The sequence below is a fragment of the Oncorhynchus masou genome, unplaced genomic scaffold (genome assembly GCF_036934945.1).
Source record: "Oncorhynchus masou masou isolate Uvic2021 unplaced genomic scaffold, UVic_Omas_1.1 unplaced_scaffold_1079, whole genome shotgun sequence".
Taxonomy (NCBI): domain Eukaryota; kingdom Metazoa; phylum Chordata; class Actinopteri; order Salmoniformes; family Salmonidae; genus Oncorhynchus; species Oncorhynchus masou.
In genome coordinates, this window is record NW_027000503.1 from 1 (window position 1) to 24000 (window position 24000).

A 24000-nucleotide genomic window follows, 5' to 3' on the forward strand; every position below is an offset into this window, starting at 1 on the left:
CCCCTATAGACTCCTATAGACCCCTATAGACCCCTATAGACCCCTGTAGACCCCTATAGACCCCTATAGACCTCTATAGACCCCTATAGACCCCTATAGACCCCTATAGACCCCTATAGACCTCTATAGACCCCTATAGACCCCTATAGACCTCTATAGACCCCTATAGACCCCTATAGACCCCTATAGACACCTGTAGACCCCTGTAGACCCCTGTAGACCCCTATAGACCCCTATAGACCCCTATAGACCCCTATAGACCCCTATAGACCCCTGTAGACCCCTATAGACCCCTATAGACCCCTATAGACCTCTATAGACCCCTATAGACCCCTATAGACCCCTATAGACCCCTGTAGACCCCTATAGACCCCTATAGACCCCTATAGACCCCTGTAGACCTCTATAAACCTCTGTAGACCTCTGCAGACCTCTATAGACCCCTATAGACCCCTGTAGACCCCTATAGACCCCTATAGACCCCTATAGACCCCTATAGACCCCTGTAGACCTCTATAGACCCCTATAGACCCCTATAGACCCCTATAGACCCCTATAGACCTCTGTAGACCTCTGTAGACCCCTATAGACCCCTATAGACCCCTATAGACCCCTATAGACCCCTATAGACCTCTATATACCCCCATAGACCTCTCATGTTCTCCCACTCTCTCCAGACCAGTCCTAAGTACAACATAGAAACAGGGCAGAAAGTTGCAATAGGCCCGTGTGCAACTCAAGGTTTTACAACAGCAGAAACAGAAACCCTCTTAAACCTAAACCAAACCCCTCAGCTTAACACAGTCTGGTCCTCATGGGGATGTGGGAAATGTCCCCATGGGGGAGAATCTTCCCCGCAAGGTTAGAAGAACCAACCCACCACACACACACACACCACACACACACACACACACACACACACAGAGGGAAACAAACAAAGGGGCAGTGGGTAGATTAGTTCAGCACGAAGCAGAACTTCATCATGATTATTACCTGAGGGAGAATGAGCCAGCATGCAATAACACACACACACACACACACACACACACACACACACACATACACACACACACACGTAGATCCAGACAGACACACACACTCACACAGCATGCCCTAAAATGTAGAATCACAATTAACAGCAGCGTGTTAATTTAGCAGTGGAGCAGCTCATTATGTAAGTCAGTGTTAAAACACGGTTCAAAACAAACGTCTTCACTCCCTGCCAGTTTAATGATGTCCTTACGTTGTTGCTCTCTATGTTTCCATAGAAACACGTGGCAAAATGGTAGCCTACACCTTACATAGTGTATTTCATTTAACAAAGGTCCCACAGGGCTCTGTCAAAAGCAGTACACGACATGGGGAATTGGGTGCCATTTCTGACGCAGTCCTGAGTGAGAAGAGACCTCGAGGTGGAAGGACAATCAGTAGGAAGGTGTTTTTAGGTAACGAATGTACACTACATGGGGAATAGGGTGTAATTTCTGACGCAGCCCTTAGTGAGAAGAGAGCTCGAGGTGGAAGGACAATCAGTAGGAAGGTGTTTTTAGGTAATGAATGTACACTACATGGGGAATAGGCTGCAATTTCTGACGCAGTCCTTAGTGAGAAGAGACCTCGAGGTGGAAGGACAATCAGTAGGAAGGTGTTTTTAGGTAACGAATGCCGTTATTTATCGATGAGTCGTAGGCTACGTCCCCGTTCCCTACCTTTCACCAGGACCCAGACGCATGTATAGTATGACATCATAATATCACTACTGAGCCCAGTACATGTATAGTATGACATCATAATATCACTACTGAGCTCAGTACATGTATAGTATGACATCATAATATCACTACTGAGCCCAGTACATGTATAGTATGACATCATAATATCACTACTGAGCTCAGTACATGTATAGTATGACATCATAATATCACTACTGAGCCCAGTACATGTATAGTATGACATCATAATATCACTACTGAGCCCAGTACATGTATAGTATGACATCATAATATCACTACTGAGCCCAGTACATGTATAGTATGACATCATAATATCACTACATGTATAGTATGACATCATAATATCACTACTGAGCCCAGTACATGTAAAGTATGACATCATAATATCACTACTGAGCCCAGTACATGTATAGTATGACATCATAATATCACTACATGTATAGTATGACACTATAATATCACTACTGAGCCCAGTACATGTATAGTATGACATCATAATATCACTACTGAGCTCAGTACATGTATAGTATGACACTATAATATTACTACATGTTTAGTATGACATCATAATATCACTACATGTATAGTATGACATCATAATATCACTACTGAGCCCAGTACATGTAAAGTATGACATCATAATATCACTACTGAGCCCAGTACATGTATAGTATGACATCATAATATCACTACATGTATAGTATGACATCATAATATCACTACTGAGCTCAGTACATGTATAGTATGACATCATAATATCACTACTGAGCTCAGTACATGTATAGTATGACATCATAATATCACTACTGAGCCCAGTACATGTATAGTATGACACTATAATATCACTACATGTACAGTATGACATCATAATATCACTACTGAGCTCAGTACATGTATAGTATGACATCATAATATCACTACTGAGCTCAGTACATGTATAGTATGACATCATAATATCACTACTGAGCTCAGTACATGTATAGTATGACACTATAATATCACTACATGTATAGTATGACACTATAATATCACTACATGAATAGTATGACATCATAATATTACTACTGAGCTCAGTACATGTACAGTATGACATCATAATATCACTACTGAGCTCAGTACATGTATAGTATGACACTATAATATCACTACATGTATAGTATGACATCATAATATCACTACATGTATAGTATGACATCATAATATCACTACTGAGCTCAGTACATGTACAGTATGACATCATAATATTACTACTGAGCTCAATTGTATGAAATATGACATCATAGTATTATACAAAGGCCCAGTACATGTATAGTATGACATCATAATATCACTACTGAGCTCAGTACATGTATAGTATGACACTATAATATCACTACATGTATAGTATGACATCATAATATCTCATATGTATAGTATGACATCATAATATCACTACATGTATAGTATGACATCATATCACTATATGTATAGTATGACACTATAATATCACTACATGTATAGTATGACACTATAATATCACTACATGTATAGTATGACATCATAATATCACTACATGTATAGTATGACACTATAATATCACTACTGAGCCCAGTACATGTTTTGTAGAAAAATAACCTTGGTGTCTAGTTTTCGGTGAACATGAATAACTGTTGTTTTGTGAACATGAATAACCTTGGTGTCTAGTTTTCGGTGAACATGAATAACCTTGGTGTCTAACCGGTGAACATGAATAACCTTGTTGTCTAGTTTTGAGTGAACAGTTTTCGGTAGACATGAATAACCTTGGTGTCTAGTTTTCGGTGAACTTGTTGTCTAGTTTTGTCAAAACCTTGTTGTCTAGTTTTCGGTGAACATGAATAACTTTGTTGTCAGTGTTGAACATGAATAACCTTGGTGTCAGTTTTCGGTGAACATGAATAACCTTAGTTGCTAAACAGTGTTGAGATGTCTCATCTGACCTTGTTTGCTAAACACTGGTTCACTGATAGAAACGCCTGAAGAACTATAGTTCAGAAAATCCTGCTTATAGAACAGGTAGATATATATATATATATATACTATATACTGTATATAGGGGACAGGAAAGAAAAATGTGGCCACAAACACATTTTTGAATCAAAAGTTGATTTATTTTGATTTGTTATTATTTGAAACAATAAATATGGTGAAGGATTTAGGAGGTTAAAGAAATATATAGGGGTTTAGCAGAAGGTTACATTTTGAAAAAAATAAACAACTAAAATGTTTACTTCAATTGCATTTCTAAACAGAAAATACACAAATAAAAAAAGCAAAAGACTATCTCAATTTCAAAAAGTATATTTTAAAAAATGTTATCAAGAAGTTATTTGGAAAAGTATATTTAAAAAATATTATAAAATCAGAGTTTCTTTAAAAAGTATATTTTAAAAATAAAATCAGATCAGAATTATATTTTTTTATATCTGTTTATATTTACAGATCAGATTTTTTCAAAAGTATCTTTTAAAAATATTATCAGATCAGAATTTCTTTCAAAAGTATCTAATATGGATAGTGGACCAGGCCAAAGTACGTAGGGCTCTAGTGACGTAGTCTGGTACTCATACTCACAGAAGGTGGGTTTGTACGGTAGCGGTAGTGTACCCCTTAAGGACTCATAGTCTTTCCTCTCTAGCGTGGTGTCTGTAGTAGTAGTGGCTGTAGCTCTAGCTGGGCTGCTGTGTTGGACATGAGGCTGATGTGACTGGTGGAGTGGTGGTGGTGGTGGTGGTGGTGGTGCATTGACCGTGGCAGTGTGGTGCATCCACCGCCATCTTTTCGAACGTAGAGAATGACCTATCAGAGTCGTGAGGTCAGAAGTCAGCGTAAGGTCGTTGTCGTGGTGACCGGACGCGGCGGTGGCGGGTACCTCAGTGTTCGGCACGGAGTCCATGCCTGGCACGTGCAGGTTGCTACGGTAATCGCCACCGGTGCCCTGGCGACCGTCGCCAGCGGCAGGCTGGCATCCAGCGGCGGTCGGAGTGACCCAGGGCCTTACACTCCTCTGTACAGTTAGAGAAGAGATCTGTACCTACAGAGAGGGGAGGAGGAGGGTGGGTGGAGGGGAGGGAGTGGAGAAGAAGAAGGAAGGGGATGGAGGCAGGAAGGAGGTGTGGGGGGTGAGGGGGAGGGAGATACATTGGGGAGGGTGGGGGGTGGAGGGAGGGAGGGAGGGAGGGAGGGAGGGGGAGGGAGGGAGGGGAAAGAAGGAAGGATGGAGGGTAGGGGGTGAGGAGGGAGGGAGGGAGGGAGTTGAGAGGAAAAGAAGGGAAGGATGGAGGGTGGGGGTGAGGGAGGGAGGGAGGGAGGGAGGAAGGGAGGGAGGAGAAAGAAGGAAGGATGGAGGGGTGGGGGTGAGGAGGGAGATACATTGAGGAGAGGGTGGAGAAGAAGATACACGTTGAAAAGGGTGGTTTGTGATGTTAAAAACAACAGAATGCTATTAATCAAACAGACACTGGTAAACAGTGATGGAGTCTGTGGTTTTGTTTGGGCAGATTTCTCATTCATCTGAAGCAATATGCAATCATACCAGCATTATGTTCCAAAACCATTACATCCTCCATCTATCAATCAACTTCCTCCAACTGCAGCATTAACACAATTGATGTTCAAGACCCCTGCCTCACCCAAAAGAGGAGATAAACTACATCCCAAATATAACCCTATTCGCCATTATAGTGCACTACTTTTGACCCCAGAAGTATGTAGGGAATAGTGCCATTTGGAACACAGCGTGAGACAAAGTTACACTACACTAAGACAAAAAACAATTATATTCTGAAATTCACTACAAAAAAGCCACAGAGGGATGATGCTGATGAACGATTTTGGTTCCTTTTGAATCCGCCACAGATCGGCATTTATTGACACTGAGCGTCTGCCAAAACACTGGCTGAGACGTAAACAAAAGGCGAAAATTGCGATCCAATAACTCACGCTGAGCGTAAAAAGAGGTACAGTTGAGTTAATTAGTCTTAGAGAGAAGAAAGGGAATATAAAAAGAAGTGAGAGTGGAAGAGAGGGATGGAGGGAGAGAGGGAGAGAGAGAGAGAGAAGGGGGAGGGGAGGGAGAGAGAGAGAGAGACAGAGGGAGAGAGAGAGAGAGAGAGAGAGGGAGGGGAAGGGAGAGGGAGTGGGGGAGAGAGAGAGAGAGAGAGAGAGAGAGAGAGGGGGAGGAGAGAGAGAGAGAGAGAGAGAGAGAGGGGGAAGGAGAGGGAGAGAGAGAGAGAGGGGGAGGGAGAGGGAGAGAGAGAGAGAGGGGGAGGGAGGGAGAGTGAGAAAGAGGGTGGAGGAGAGAGGGAAATGTTGGGAGAGAAAAGTGGGCCTGAGGAAGAGAGAGCGAAAGGAAATAGAGGGAGGAAGAGAGAAACAGGGGAAGAGGAGGAGAATGAGAGAGAGAGAAAAGAGAGAGGGAGGAAGAGAAAAGGAGCAAGAGAGAAACAGAGAATGAGGGAGAGAGATGGAGATCGAGGAAGAGAGAAACAGAGTACGAGGAGAGAGGAAGAGAGAAAACAAATGAAACCTCCAACTTAATCGTGGTGCAGATTGGATTTGCAGTTTTTATTCTTCCAGTTTTCCCAATGCCGGGACAATGCCGACACATTGGAATGGAGTGATCAAAAGGAGGGAGTGGAGCGAAGGGTGGAGGAGGAGAGGAGACGGGGAGGGAATGTAGGAGAAGAAGGGGTCAATCTCTCCAGTCAGTAATTCCTCCATACCGTGGATGAGAGGGCTGGAGATCAAAGGACCTTGCTTAGACAAATCTGTCCCGCTGATTATACTGTGTGTGTGTGTGTGTGTGTGTGTGTGTGTGTGTGTGTGTGTGTGTGTGTGTTGGACAAATCTGGATTGTTGATAATACTGCTGCTGCAATGCTGCTCTGCTCTCTCTCTCCCCTCTCTCTCTCTCCTCTCTCTCTCTCTCCTCCCTCTCTCTCTCTCTCTCCCCTTCCCTCCCTCTCTCTCTCTCTCCTTCCTCCCTATCTCTCTCTCTCTCAGCTATCTCTCCCTCTCAGCTATCTCTCAGCTATTTCTCCCTCTCAGCTATCTCTCCCTCTCAGCTATCTCTCCTCTCAGCTATCTCTCCCTCTCAGCTATCTCTCCCTCTCAGCTATCTCTCTCTGTCTCTCACATCTGCACATAGTTGATACAGAGAACAAACAAGCAGAGAGAGAGAGAGGGATGAGGATAGGTGCAGAGAAGCCTTGTCAGATGATGTCAAATTAAACTGTTATTTCTCTGGCTGCATGTTTCCTCTGGTATCTCTCTCTCCGTGTCTGTGTGTGTGTGTGTGTGTGTGTGTGTGTGTGTGTGTGTGTGTGTGTGTGTGTGTGTGTGTGTGTGTCACCGTAGGCTGTTTATCCCCTGCACCTTTTTCCCCCAGAGCAGGAAATAAACAAGACAAAACAATGACTAGCAATGACAACCCCTGCCAGCAGCTACATATTACGGAATGACCTCATCAAGACACACACACACACACACACACACACACACACACACACACACACACACACACACACACACACACACACACACACACACACACACACACACACACACACACACATGTATCATGTAGATGCACAAACACACGCAAACATGCATTTATATACACAAACACACACAAACACAAACAGAGATCCACAAACCTCAAACAAATGCACACACACCAACACGCACAAAGCAGACACTGACCCACTTTGCACACATACAGACACACACACACACACAAAGCGGACCCCCCCCCCCCACACACACATGCACAAAGCAGACCCCCCCCGCACACACACACACAAAAATAACCAAAACAAACAAGCCATCTCGTTGCTAATAAGCAATCAGTGCTATTCTGTTCCTCTTATCTGTGTTATTCCACCTTGGGATAGAGGGATAGATATAGAGTTATAGAGAGAGGGATAGAGGCAGAGAGAGGGATAGAGGGATAGATATAGAGTTATAGAGAGAGAGGGATAGAGGCAGAGAGAGAGGGATAGAGGGATAGATGTATAGAGTTATAGAGAGGGATAGAGGGATAGAGGCAGAGAGAGAGGGGATAGAGGGATAGATATAGAGTTATAGAGAGAGGGATAGAGGGATAGAGGCAGAGAGAGAGGGATAGAGGGATAGATATAGAGTTATAGAGAGAGGGATAGAGGCAGAGAGAGAGGGATAGAGGGATAGATGTATAGAGTTATAGAGAGAGGGATAGAGGCAGAGAGAGAGGGGTAGAGGGATAGATGTATAGAGTTATAGAGAGAGGGATAGAGGCAGATGAGAGGGATAGAGGGATAGATGTATAGTTATAGAGAGGTATGGAGGGATAGAGGTAGAGAGTTCAGGATAGAGGGATAGATGTATAGAGTTATAGAGAGAGGTATAGAGGGATAGAGGTAGAGAGAGCAGGATAGAGGGATAGATGTATAGAGTTATAGAGAGAGGTATAGAGGGATAGAGGCAGAGAGAGAGGGATAGAGGGATAGATGTATAGTTATAGAGAGAGGTATGGAGGGATAGAGGTAGAGAGAGCAGGATAGAGGGATAGATGTATTGCCTAGAAGTCCAGCATCCCGGAGTCACCTCTTCACTGTTGACATTGAGACTGGTGTTTTGTGGGTACCATTTAATGAAGCTGCCAGTTGAGGACTTGTGAGGGGTCTGTTTCTCTAACTAGGCACTCTAATGTACTCTTTCTCAGTTGTGCACCGGGGCCTCCCACTCCTCTTTCTATTCTGGTTCAAGCCTGTTTGAGCTGTTCTGTGAAGGCAGTAGTACACCTCGTTGTGCGAGATCCTCAGTTTCTTGTCAATTTCTCGCGTGGAATAGCCGTCATTGCTCTGAACAAGAATAGACTGACGAGTTTCAGAATAAAGATCTTTGTTTCTGGCCATTTTGAGCAAGTAATCAAAACCACAAATGCTGATGCTGCAGATACTAAACTTACTAAAGGGACCAAAGGCCAATTTGACAATTTCTTTTAAACAGCATGCCAGTTTTCAGCTCTGCTAACAGACTTGCAAAAGGGTAGATATGTAGATATTCCACTTAAAATCAGAAGTTTCCAGCTACAATAGACATTAACAACATTAGCAATGTCTACACTGTATTTCTGATCAATTTGATCAAAATCTTTCAAAACAAGGACCTTTCTATGTGACCCCAAACTTTTGAACGGTCATGTATATCATAAAGCTATGTAGTAGACAGACAGCGTGTGACCCCATAACTAGCACCTTATGGAAACCCTAAAGCTAAGGAGCGATAGACAATGTGTGACCCCATAGCTAAAGACATATGGCTACTATAAAGCTATCGAGCAGATACAACACGTGTCACTCCATAGCTAGCAACATATGGCAACCATAAAGCTACAGAGCAGATAGAACAGTCACCCCATAGCAAGCAACGTGTGACCAGAAAAGCTACAGCAGATAGAACATGTGACGTATGGCAACCATAAAGCTATAGAGCAGATAGAACACGTGTGACCCTACAGCTAGCAACGTATGGCAACCATAAAGCTATAGAGCAGATAGAACATGTGTGACCCTACAGCAACGTATGGCAACCATAAAGCTATCGAGCAGATACAACACGTGTCACTCCAACTAGCAACATATGGCAACCATAAAGCTATAGAGCAGATAGAACATGTGTCACCCCATAGCAAGCAACGTATGGCAACCAGCTACGGAGCAGATAGAACATGTGACCCCGTAGAGCAACAGCAACCATAGCTATAGAGCAGATGTGTGACCCTACAGCTAGCAACGTATGGCAACCATAAAGCTATAGAGCAGATAGAACATGTGTGACCCCATAGCTAGCAACGTATGGCAACCATAAAGCTATAGAGCAGATAGAACACGTGTGACCCTACAGCTAGCAATAGCAACCATAAAGCTATAGAGCAGATAGAACAGATAGACGTATGGCAACCATAAAGCTATGGAGCAGATAGAACACCCCGTATAGCGTATAGCAACCATAAAGCTATAGAGCAGATAGAACACATAAATCTATGGAGCAGATAGAACATGTGTGACCCCATTGCAAGCAACGTATAGCAACCATAAAGTTATGGAGCAGATAGAACACGTGAGCCCATAGCTAGCAACGTATGGCAACAATAAAGCTATGGAGCAGATAGAACATGCCATGTGTTGGTGTTGTCACATTATCATTTACAGCAGTCACACGTTATATCGTCATGGTTAAAATTACCGTTGCTGACGCTGTTCACTTTTGGCTTGTACCCAGCGGTGGTTGTTGTTGCTATGTACGTTGCTAGTGAGTCAGTAGACTAGTCCCTCTCACAGGGTACTGGAGAGAGGTGAAGATGTGTTATTGGCTCGTTTCGGGTCTTGGCTGACGGCAAAATACCTTCACTACATCCCAAATGACACAACGTTCCTTGAGTAGTGCACTACTTTAGACCAGGGCCCATAGGGTCCTGTAGTGCACTATGTAGGGAATAGGGAGCTATTTCAGATGCAGCCATCCAGACCCTGTTATAATGAGTAAAAATACATCTCTTCTCCCATCCCGCCTCCTTCTCTTCCCTCCTTCAGAGGCCTTTGAAGTAATAGCTGACCCGGCTGTAGTGTCTCAGTCAAAGCTGTTTAATAGAACGACTGAGGACGGAGGGGGCGGGAGGGAGGGAGGGAGGGAGGGAGGGAGGGGGAGGGAGGGAGGGAGGAGGGAGGGAGGGAGGAGGGAGGGAGGGAGGAGGGGAGGGAGGGAGGAAGGGGTAGGGGAGGGAGGAATGAAGGGGGAGGGAGGGATGAAGGAATGGGGGAGGGGAAGGAGGGATGAAGGAAGGTGGGGCATGAAGGAAGGAGGAGGAGGGAGGAGGAGGAGGGAGGGAGGGAGGGAGGGGAGGGAGGGAGGGAGGGAGGGAGGGAGGGAGGGAGGGAGGGAGGGAGGGAGGGAGGGAGGGAGGGAGGGAGGGGGAAGGATGGATGAAGGAATGGGGAGGAAGGAGGGATGAAGGAAGGGGAGGGAGGGATGAAGGAAGGGGGGGCATGAAGGAAGGAGGAGGGAGGGAGGGAGGAGGGAGGGAGGGAGGGAGGGAGGGAGGGAGGGAGGGAGGGAGGGAGGAGGAGGGAGGGAGGGAGGGAGGGAGGGAGGGAGGGAGGGATGAATAAAAGGGGAGGGACGGGATGAAGGAAGAGGTAGGAAAGGGATGAAGGAAGGGGAGGGATGGAGGGATGAAGGAAGGGGCAGGGAGGGAGGGGGAGGGAGGGAGGGAGGGAGGGAGGGGAGGGAGGGAGGGAGGGAGGGGGAGGGAGGGAGGGAGGGGGAGGGAGGGAAGGAGGGAGGGAGGGAGGAGGGCATGGTACATCACCTCTGGATCCAGAGTTGGCAACGATTTGCTGAAAAAAATAATAATAATTAGCTCTAGTTATAACTGATCATTGATAATAATAATTAGCTCTAGTTATAAATGATCATTGATAATAATAATTAGCTCTAGTTATAACTGATCATTGATAATAATAATTAACTCTAGTTATAAATGATCATTGATAATAATAATTAGCTCTAGTTATAACTGATCATTGATAATAATAATTAGCTCTCTGATCATTGATAATATAACTGATCATTGATAATAATAATTAGCTCTAGTTATAACTGATCATTGATAATAATAATTAGCTCTAGCAATAACTGATCATTGATAATAATAATTAGCTCTAGTTATAACTGATCATTGATAATAATAATTAGCTCTAGTAATAACTGATCATTGATAATAATAATTAGCTCTAGTTATAACTGATCATTGATAATAATAATTAGCTCTAGTAATAACTGATCATTGATAATAATAATTAGCTCTAGTAATAACTGATCATTGATAATAATAATTAGCTCTAGCAATAACTGATCATTGATAATAATAATTAGCTCTAGTAATAACTGATCATTGATAATAATAATTATCTCTAGTAATAACGGATCATTGATAAGCCATTTGTGAGTAATCTTTCTGCTGGCGTTAGTGTTACGACCAGATGACTCAATAACACACATCTCCAGACGTAACGATGTGCTCCAGAACTCTAGAGAACAACTCTTCCTGTAACAGGATCATTTGGTCATGTAGCTGCCACAGTTTTAAAACGGACTGTGTTTATTGTACTTACAGCTCATCTGAGACGAGACTAACAACACACACACACACACACACACACACACACACACACACACACACACACACACACACATCTGACACAAAATCTGACTCGACACACACATACACACATGCACACACACAATCTGACTCGACACACACACACACACACACACACATGCACACACACAATCTGACTCGACACACACACATACACATGCACACACACATCTGACTTGACACACACATACACACATACACACAATCTGACTCGACACACACATACACACATACACACAATCTGACTCGACACACACATACACACATGCACACACACAATCTGACTCGACACACACACATACACATGCACACACACAATCTGACTCGACACACACACATACACATGCACACACACAATCTGACTTGACACACACATACACATGCACACACACAATCTGACTTGACACACACATACACATGCATACACACAATCTGACTCGACACACACACATACACATGCACACACACAATCTGACTCGACACACACACATACACATGCACACACAATCTGACTCGACACACACACATACACACACTTAAGTCAATTCGGGCGTCACTAATTCGTAATCACCAATCTAATGCAGTCGCTGTGGATATTTAATTCAGTCATTTGTCACGCCTGTTGTTCACCACAACACAAACGTCAAGATAATGATTGTTTAAAAAAAGCCCCGGGGCGCATCACAAACACCTCCCTTATTCCCTATATAGTACACTACTTTTGACCAGAGCCAAATGGGCAACCGTATGGCCTCCGGTCAAAAGTAGTGCACTATATAGGGAATAGGGAGCTGTTTGGGACCAGATACCTCATAGCTCGTCTCTCAGGTCCTCTCCTCTCCTTCTCCTCCGTCTCCGATTAATATTTAATCTCTCTCCATCTCTCTCTTTCTTATCCTCTCCACCTCCCTCTCTCTTTTATCCTTCATTCTGTCCATCTCAACGGCCCCGTCTTGTTTTCCTCATGATCTACCCCGTCACCTCTGATTAGGGTGACAACGTCCCAACTAATGAGAAAAACATTCACCTAATTCAAATCATGACTTTAAAAATAGGTTTGTGTTGGAGTGAGGTTGGGGGTTATCAGTTGATGCACGTTGGTAATCCAACTCAAAGTCACAATAAGTTATAAAAACAGATATGAGTCTATGGAAGCTATTCCAACTAATAGCGCCACCTGAGTTTTAAAAGAGTCAACATAATTGTTTTAAAATGTGTAGGTTGAGTTAGGGGTTGCATGGTCAGGTGAAAACAATGTTTTACCACCTTAAGTGACGGTACTGTAGTGTATTCTGATCCAAAATGGCGACCGTTGCTTATATATCCATAGGTGTGTAGAAGGTGTTGTGTCCCCAGGATGGCAGCTTGACTGCAGCGTTATAAGAGGAGGTGCTACAGGCCTAACCTTGGTTTGATAATTGCTATGCAAAGGTTCCTCCTGGAAATGAATTAGTGATCAGTGGAGTGTTACAGAGAGCTAGCGTGTTCAAGAGACAGAATGAAAGATGAGACCAGCTTACGGACACACATGTATGAGCAAGCACAAACACACACAGCAGCACACATACCGCCACATAGACCCACATACACCCACGCTCTGATAATACTTGACATAAACAAATCCCACCTGAGAGGAAGGAAGAAGCACTAATATCACACAACCAACCAGGTATCAGAGACCACATACATCCCTACAGTCTGGAAGCAACATGTTCCTACAACTTCATCTTTATTATATTTTAAAATGTTACTTTTATTTCATCTCTCTCTCTCGCGCTCTCTCTCTCTGGCGCTCTCCTCTCTGGTGCTCTCCTCTCTGGCGCTCTCCTCTCTGGCGCTCTCCTCTCTCACTCTGGCGCTCTCCTCTCTCGCGCTCTCACTCTGGCGCTCTCCTCTCTCGCGCTCTAACTCTGGCGCTCTCCTCTCTCACTCTGGCGCTCTCCTCTCTCGCGCTCTCTCTCTGGCGCTCTCCTCTCTCGCGCTCTCTCTCTGGCGCTCTCCTCTCTTGCGCTCTCTCTCTCTGGCGCTCTCCTCTCTCTCTCTCGCGCTCTCACTCTGGCGCTCCTCTCTCGCGCTCTCTCTCTGGCGCTCTCTCCTCTCGCGCTCTCTCTCTCTGGCGCTCTCCTCTCTCGCTCTCTCTCTCTGGCGCTCTCCTCTCGCGCTCTCTCTCTCTGCGCTCTCCTCTCTCGCTCTCCTCTCTGCGCTCTCCCTCTCTCTCTCTCTCTGGCGCTCTCCTCTCTCGCGCTCTCTATCTGGCGCGCCATCTCCTCTCTCTCGCTCCTCTCTCGTGCTCTCTCTCTGGCGCTCTCACTCTCTCGCTCTCTCTCTCTCTGGCGCTCTCCTCTCTCGCGGCTCTCTCTGGCGCTCTCCTCTCTCGCTCTCTCTCTCTCTGGCGCTCTCCTCTCTCGCTCTCTCTCTGGCGCTCTCCTCTCTCGCTCTCTCTCTCTCTGGCGCTCTCCTCTCTCTGGCGCTCTCCTCTCTCGCTCTCTCTCTGGCGCTCTCCTCTCTCACGCTCTCTCTCTGGCGCTCCTCTCTCTGCGCTCTCACTCTGGCGCTCTCCTCTCTCGCTCTCTCTCTCTGGCGCTCTCCTCTCTCGCGCTCTCTCTAGCGCTCTCTCTCTGGCGCTCCTCTCTCGCGCTCTCTATCTGGCGCTCTCCTCTCTCGCTCTCTCTCTCTGGCGCTCTCTCTCTCGTGCTCTCTATCTGGCGCTCTCCTCTCTCGCTCTCTCTCTCTCTGGCGCTCTCTCTCTCTCGCTCTCTCTCTCTGGCGCTCTCCTCTCTCGCTCTCTCTCTCTCTCTGGCGCTCTCCTCTCTCGCTCTCTCTCTCTCTGGCGCTCTCCTCTCTCGCGCTCTCTATCTGGCGCTCTCCTCTCTCGCTCTCTCTCTCTCTGGCGCTCTCCTCTCTCGTGCTCTCTATCTGGCGCTCTCTCGCTCTCTCTCTCTAGCGCTCTCTCTCTCTGGCTCTCTCTCTAGCGCTCTCCTCTCTCGCTCTCTCTCTCGCGCTCTCCTCTCTCTCGCGCTCTCCTCTCTCGCTCTCTCTCTGGCGCTCTCTCACGCTCTCTGGCGCTCTCTCTCTCTGGCGCTCCTCCTCTCACGCTCTCTCTGGCGCTCTCCTCTCTCGCTCTCTCTGGCGCTCTCTCTCTCGCTCTCTCTTTGCGCTCTCTCTGGCTCTCTCTCTGGCGCTCTCCTCTCTCTGGCTCTCTCTCTGGCGCTCTCCTCTCTCGCTCTCTCTCTCTCTGGCGCTCTCCTCTCTCGCTCTCTCTCTCTCTGGCGCTCTCCTCTCTCGCGCTCTCTCTCTGGCGCTCTCTCTCTCGCGCTCTCTCTCTGGCGCTCTCCTCTCTCTGGCGCTCTCTCTTCCGCTCTCTCTCTGACGCTCTCTCTCTCTCTGGCGCTCTCCTCTGGCGCTCTCTCTCTCTCTTTCAACTCTCTCTGGCGCTCTCCTCTCTCACGCTCTCTCTCTGGCGATCCTCTCTCTCTCTCTCTCTGGCGCTCTCTCTGGTCTCTCTCTCTGGCGTCTCTCACACTTATCTCTGGCGCTCTCCTCTCTCTGGCGCTCTCCTAAAGGCGCTCTCCTTCTCGCTCTCTCTCTCTCTGCGCTCTCCTCTCTCGCTCTCTCTCTCTCTGGCGCTCTCTTTCTCTCTCTCTGGCGCTCTCTCTCTGGCTCTCTCTCTCTCTGGCGCTCTCCTCTCTCTGGCGCTCTCTCTGCGCTCTCTCTCTCCTTTAAAACTCTCTCTCTGCTCTCTCTCTGGCTATTCTCTCTGGCGCTTCCTCTACGCTCTCTCTCTCTCTGGCGCTCTCCTCTCTCTGGCGCTCTCCTCTCTCGCTCTCTCTCTGGCGCTCTCCTCTCTCGCTCTCTATCTCTCTGGCGCTCTCCTCTCTCACGCTCTCTCTCTGGCGCTCTCCTCTCTCGCTCTCTCTCTCTCTGGCGCTCTCTCTCTGGCTCTCTCTCTCTGGCGCTCTCTCTCTGGCTCTCTCTCTGGCGCTCTCTCTCTGACTCTCTCTCTGGCGCTCTCCTCTCTCATGCACTCTCTTTCAATTCAAGGGCATAATTGGCAAGGGAAACATGTTTACATTGCCAAAGCAAGTGAAGTAGATACTAAACAAAAAATTTACAGTATAAATAAAAATGTACATTCAACATCACACTTATACAAGTTCCAAAAGAATAAAGACATTTCAAATGTCATAATATGTATATATACAGTGCTGCAATGATGTGCAAATATTTAAATAAAGATACACTCCCCTCTCTTTCACTCTCTCTAAATATAACATCCTTTAAAACTCCCTGTGGTATTCTCTTTCACTACAAACATTACACCTTTTCTGCCCTCACACACATACACACATACACACACACACACACACACACACACAAGGCCCCGTACACACACACACCCACAAACATACAAACAGTACACACACACATAAACACACACTCACACACACACACATACAAAAACACACACACGGCACCACACACAGAGAGGACACACAAACACCTGCTACGACAAGAGCTTGTGAAAACTAGTGCTTCTCCTTTAAAAAAATAAGGGTGTTGAGGCCCTCCTATTGAGAACTAAGCTGTTATCATCTAAAATAGAACTGAGGAACTGCCCCACACACACTGAGGCCCGTCCAAGCCACCTGATACCCTACGCACGGTACCAAACACACTGAGGCCCGTCCAAGCCACCTGATAACCTACGCACAGTACCACACACACTGAGGCCCGTCCAAGCCACCTGATAACCTACGCACGGCACCACACACACTGAGGCCCGTCCAAGCCACCTGATAACCTACGCACGGCACCACACACACTGAGGCCCGTCCAAGCCACCTGATACCCTACGCACGGTACCACACACACTGAGGCCCGTCCAAGCCACCTGATAACCTACGCACGGTACCAAACACACTGAGGCCCGTCCAAGCCACCTGATACCCTACACACGGCACCAAACACACTGAGGCCCGTCCAAGCCACCTGATAACCTACGCACGGCACCACACACACTGAGGCCCGTCCAAGCCATCTGATACCCTACGCACGGCACCAAACACACTGAGGCCCGTCCAAGCCACCTGATATCCTACGCACGGCACGACCCATGTTCCATTCTGTATTCCAACGCCACATTGACGTGATATTTGGCAGCCAGATTGTCTAGACGTTTGTGTTACGGTAACGTTAAAGTAAAGGTCAAGTAAAGGTCGAATCAATTCCAAATTGGATTGTGATACTGTCCTGGCATTGTCTGGCTCCACTTAAATCAATAAACAGGTGGAAATCAAATAGACGTCCAGAACAGAAATAAAACAGAACATCGGCCTGTATAAACCATGTAACAACTGGACACAATCCACTGCCTGTGACTCGGTGTGGGTGTGGAAATGATGCGCTGTAGTTATCCAATCAATTTTGGGGTTGGGTCATTGGACAACCATACCAAGCCTATCATGTCATCATATCAACTTACTAGAAACAAAGACCTTTGATTTCGCCACGTTGCCACCCAAACAACACAACAAACAACACAACAAACAGACAGCAACTCGACATATGGTTAAGATGATGCAGAATAATGAGTTCATTCTTTCACCTGCTGCCGTGTTGATTTGCAAAAAAACACGCCAACATTAACTACAACGCTCCCCACCGCCGGTGGGACAAGGCCAGAGAAAGGGGGAGAAAACAGAGAGAGAGAGAGAGAGAGACAGAGAGAGAGAGAAAAAGACAGAGAGACAGATAGAGAGAGAGAGAGAGAGAGAGGGGGAGAAGAGGGTGAGAGGGAGAGGGAGAGGGAGACAGAGAAGAGAGGAGAGAGAGACAGAGAGAGAGACAGAGAGAGACAGAGAGAGACAGAGAGAGACAGAGGGAGAGAGAGGAGAGGGGGGAGGAGAGGGAGAGGAAGATGGAGGGAGAGGGAGAGGGAGAGGGTGAGGGAGAGAGCTAGAGAGGGAGAGAGACAGAGACAGAGAGAGGGGGAGGGAGAAGGAGAGGGAGAGACAGAGAGGGAGAGGGAGAGACACAGAACCCACTGGATTCTCCAATTACATTGAATGAGTTATAGACAAAATAAAAACCCTCCAACCCAAAAAGGCCTGTGGTGTTGATGGTATCCTCAATGAAATGATCAAATATACAGACAACAAATTCCAATTGGCTATACTAAAACTCTTTAACATCATCCTTAGCTCTGGCATCTTCCCCAATATTTGGAACCAAGGACTGATCACCTCAATCCACAAAAGTGGAGACAAATTTGACCCCAATAACTACCGTGGAATATACGTCAGCAGTAACCTTAGGAAAATCCTCTGCATTATCATTAACAGCAGACTTGTACATTTCCTCAATGAAAACAATGTACTGAGCAAATGTCAAATTGGCTTTTTACCAAATTACCGTACAACAGACCATGTATTCACCCTGCACACCCTAATTGACAACCAAACAAACCAAAACAAAGGCAAAGTCTTCTCATGCTTTGTTGAAAAAAGCCCGACTCAATTTGGCATGAGGGTCTGCTATACAAACTGATGGAAAGTGGTGTTGGAGGTAAAACATACGACATTATAAAATCCATGTACACAAACAACAAGTGTGCGGTTAAAATTGGCAAAAAACACACACATTTCTTCACACAGGGTCGTGGGGTGAGGCAGGGACGCAGCTTAAGCCCCACCCTCTTCAACATATACATTAACGAATTGGCGCGGGCACTAGAAAAGTCTGCAGCACCCGGCCTCACCCTACTAGAATCCGAAGTCAAATGTCTGCTGTTTGCTGATGATCTGGTGCTTCTGTCACCAACCAAGGAGGGCCTACAGCAGCACCTAGATCTTATGCACAGATTCTGTCAGACCTGGGCCCTGACAGTAAATCTCAGTAAGACCAAAATAATGGTGTTCCAAAAAGGTCCAGTCACCAGGACCACAAATACAAATTCCATCTAGACACTGTTGCCCTAGAGCACACAAAAATCTATACATACCTTAGCCTAAACATCAACGCCACAGGTAACTTCCACAAAGCTGTGAACAATCTGAGAGACAAGGCAAGAAGGGCATTCTATTAAAGGAACATAAATTTCAACATACCAATTAGGATCTGGCTAAAAATACTTGAATCAGTCATAGAGCCCATTGCCCTTTATGGTTGTGAGGTCTGGGTTCCGCTCACCAACCAAGACTTCACAAAATGGGACAAACACCAAATTGAGACTCTGCACGCAGAATTCTGCAAAAATATCCTCCGTGTACAACGAGAACACCAAATAATGCACGCAGAGCAGAATTAGGCCGATACCCACTAATTATCAAAATCCAGATATATCCAGATTCTATAACCACCTAAAAGGAAGCGATTCCCAAACCTTCCACAACATAGCCATCACCCACAGAGAGATGAACCTGGAGAAGAGTCCCCTAAGCAAGCTGGTCCTGGGTCTCTGTTCACAAACACAAGCACACCTTACAGAGCCCCAGGACAGCAGCACAATTAGACCCAACCAAATCATGAGAAAACAAAAAGATAATTACTTGACACATTGGAAGAAATTAACCCAAGTACACAGCGGCAGAAGACCTGACCTCTGTGACTGACCAAAAATTAAGGAAAGCTTTGACTATGTACAGACTCAGTGAGCATAGCCTTGCCATTGAGAAAGGCCGCCGTAGGCAGACATGGCTCTCAAGAGAAGACAGGCTATGTGCTCACTGCCCATAAAATGAGGTGGAAACTGAGCTGCACTTCCTAACCTCCTGCCCAATGTATGACCATATTAGAGACATATTTCCCTCAGATTACACAGATCCACAAATAATTTGAAAACAAATCCAATTTTGAAAAACTCCCATATCTACTGGGTGAAATTCCACAGTGTGCCATCAGAGCAGCAAGATTTGTGACCTGTTGCCACGAGAAAAGGGCAACCAGTGAAGAACACACACCATTGTCAATACAACCCATATTTATGCTTATTTATTTTATCTTGTGTCCTTTACCATTTGTACATTGTTAAAACACTGTATATATATAATATGACATTTGTAATGTCTTTATTGTTTTGCAACTTCTGTATGTGTAATGTTTACTATTAATTTGTATTGTTTATTTCACTTTATATATTCACTTTATATATTATCTACCTCACTTGCTTTGGCAGAGATAGGACAGAGAGAGACAAAGAGAGGACAGAGAGAGGACAGAGAGAGGACAGAGAGAGGACAGAGAGAGACAGAGAAAGGACAGAGAGAGACAGAGAGAGAACAGAGAGAGACAGAGAGAGGACAGAGAGAGACAGAGACAGAGAGAGGACAGACAGAGACACACAGAGAGAACAGAGAGAGACAGAGAGAGACAGAGAGAGGACAGAGAGATACACAGAGAGAGAGAGAGAGAGAGAGAGAGAGAGAGAGATAGGACAGAGAGAGGACAGAGAGAGACAGAGAGAGAGACAGAGAGAGACAGAGAGAGACAGAGAGAGAGGACAGAGAGAGACAGAGAGACAGAGAGAGAGAGAGACAGAGAGAGACAGAGAGACAGAGAGAGAGAGACAGAGAGAGACAGAGAGAGACAGAGAGAGAGAGAGAGAGAGACAGAGAGAAGACAGAGAGAGACAGAGAGAGACAGAGAGAGACAGAGAGAGACAGAGAGAGGACAGAGAGAGACAGAGAGAGACAGAGAGAGACAGAGAGAGGACAGAGAGAGACAGAGAGGACAGAGAGAGAGACAGAGAGAGAGAGAGAGACAGAGAGAGGACAGAGAGAGACAGAGAGAGACAGAGAGAGACAGAGAGAGACAGAGAGAGGACAGAGAGAGACAGAGAGAGACAGAGAGAGACAGAGAGAGACAGAGAGAGACAGAGAGAGGACAGAGAGAGACAGAGAGAGGACAGAGAGAGACAGAGAGAGACAGAGAAAGGGGTAATAATCCACAGTATCTTCCTCTCATCCACCCGGTAACATCCGGTGTGAAACATAATCAACACCTTGTCTCTGATTTATATTCTTTCCCACAAGACCCCGCTGCTGCTCCCAAATTAAGGAAATTAAAAATCACCGTTCTGCATTGCCACCGAAGCACTGAGACTCGGGCATTATCCTTCCCCATTACGGAGATCTTTAGCCGGGGTAATTATGGCAGGACTCACCGGCATGACCCCGGTTGGTGGCGTCGTGATCACTGTCTCCCTGCTCGCTGTCCCCATGACCACTGTCTTTAGAACTCACGATGTCCGCTTGAGGCACGCAGAACTGGAGAGGGAGACACATGGTAGTAGGAGAAGAGTAGAACATGGAGGAGAGAGTAGGGAGACATAAAGAGGTAGACAGAGGAGAGGGATGAAGAGGTAGACAGAGGAGAGAGATGAAGAGGTAGACAGAGGAGAGAGATGAAGAGGTAGACAGAGGGAGAGAGAGAGAGAGAGAGGAGAGAGAGAGAGAGAGAGGAGAGAGAGAGAGAGAGAGAGGGGAGAGAGAGGGAGAGAGAGGGAGAGAGAGAGAGAGAGAGAGAGAGAGGGAGAGAGAGAGGAGAGAGAGAGAGAGAGAGAGAGAGAGAGAGAGAGATTCATTAGAAATTGACACCATATTAATGCATTCATGGTGGACTTCAAGTGTCTAAATTGGATGTTTCACTTGACGTGTAATGAATTCCGGCATGGTTGTGTAAAACGGCCGCCCGCCTCATCCGTTTGGGGACTCAGACCAAATTGGAAGAGTGTTATATGTTGGGAATGATGACGATGTGAGCCTGACCGACAATGCATGTATATGGTATGTGTCACAAATGGCACCCTGAAGGAGTGAAAAGTACTGCACTACATAGGGAATAGGATGCCATTTTAGCCGTGCTCTGACTGGTGTTTTGGGTGCATATGGAAGTGCAGTGGTCATGATGATGCTTCTGAGTGGAATACTAAGTGATGGCCCTATGGATATGGAGTGTCTAATGTCATGGACAGGATGGCCATGATGATGCTTCTGAGTGGAATACTAAGTGATGGCCCTATGGATATGGAGTGTCTAATGTCATGGACACGATGGCCATGATGATGCTTCTAGTGGAATACTAAGTGATGGCCCTATGGATATGGAGTGTCTAATGTCATGGACAATGGCCATGATGATGCTTCTGAGTGGAATACTAAGTGATGGCCCTATGGATATGGAGTGTCTAAGGTCATGGATAGGATGGTCATGATGATGCTTCTGAGTGGAATACTAAGTGATGGCCCTATGGATATGGAGTGTCTAAGGTCATGGACAGGATGGCCATGATGATGCTTCTGAGTGGAATACTAAGTGATGGCCCTATGGATATGGAGTGTCTAATGTCATGGACAGGATGGCCATGATGATGCTTCTGAGTGGAATACTAAGTGATGGCCCTATGGTTATGGAGTGTCTAATGTCATGGACAGGATGGCCATTATGTTGGCAGTGACTGTCTGACTGGCATAGTAAATCAATGGATATATTTGGATGTTGAGAACATGAATGGAATGAGGAGAAGTCTACATAGTTGGGAACCGCCAAGCTGATGGGGACACGACACAGATATACAGGTTGTGTGGTGTAGCTATATAGAATGTTATACAGGTTGTGTAGTGTAGCCATATAGAATGTTATACAGGTTGTACACAGTGTAGCCATATAGAATGTTATACAGGTTGTGAAGTGTAGCCATATAGAATGTTATACAGGTTGTGTAGTGTAGCCATATAGAATGTTATACAGGTTGTGTAGTGTAGCCATATAGAATGTTATACAGGTTGTGTAGTGTAGCTATATATAATGTTATACAGGTTGTGTAGTGTAGCCATATAGACTGTTATACAGGTTGTGTAGGGTAGCCATGTAGAATGTTATACAGGTTGTGTAGTGTAGCCATGTAGAATGTTATATAGGTTGTGTAGAGTAGCTATATAGAATGTTATACAGGTTGTGTAGTGTAGCCATATAGAATGTTATACAGGTTGTGTAGAGTAGCTATATAGAATGTTATACAGGTTGTGTAGTGTAGCCATATAGAATGTTATACAGGTTGTGTAGTGTAGCCATATAGAATGTTATATAGGTTGTGTAGGGTGCCACATAGAATGTTATACAGGTTGTTTGGTGTAGCCATATAGAATGTTATACAGGTTGTGAGTGTCATATAGAATGTTATACAGGTTGTGTAGTGGGGCCATATAGAATGTTATACAGGTTGTGTAGTGTAGCCATATAGAATGTTATACAGGTTGTGTAGTGTAGCCATATAGAATGTTATACAGGTTGTGTAGTGTAGCCATATAGAATGTTATACAGGTTGTGTAGAGAGACATAATGAGGATTGAGTGTAGCTATATAGAATGTTATACAGGTTGTGAGTGTAGCCATATAGAATGTTATACAGGTTGTGAGTGTAGCTATATAGAGATGGACAGGTTGTGAGAGATACATAATGTTATACAGGTTGTGAGTGTAGCTATATAGAATGTTATACAGGTTGTGTAGTGTAGCCATATAGAATGTTATACAGGTTGTGTAGTGTAGCTATACATAATGTTATACAGGTTGTGTAGTGTAGCTATATAGAATGTTATACAGGTTGTGTAGTGTAGCTATACATAATGTTATACAGGTTGTGTAGTGTAGCTATATAGAATGTTATACAGGTTGTGTAGTGTAGCCATATAGAATGTTATACAGGTTGTGTAGTGTAGCTATACATAATGTTATACAGGTTGTGTAGTGTAGCTATATAGAATGTTATACAGGTTGTGTAGGGTAGCTATATAGAATGTTATACAGGTTGTGTAGTGTAGCCATGTAGAATGTTATACAGGTTGTGAGTGTAGCTATACAGAATGTTATACAGGTTGTGTAGTGTAGATATAGAATGTTATACAGGTTGTGTAGTGTAGCCATATAGAATGTTATACAGGTTGTGTAGTGTAGCTATATAGAATGTTATACAGGTTGTGTAGTGTAGCTATATAGAATGTTATACAGGTTGTGTAGTAGAGACATGTTATACAGGTTGTGTAGAGTAG

General features: G+C 45.4%; 1 pseudogene; it reads right to left on the reverse strand.

Annotated features, from left to right (window-relative positions):
- Positions 1-4256: 4256 nt before the first annotated feature.
- LOC135529022 (protocadherin-10-like) overlaps positions 4257-24000 on the reverse strand; it is a 33889-nt pseudogene continuing 14145 nt past the window's right edge.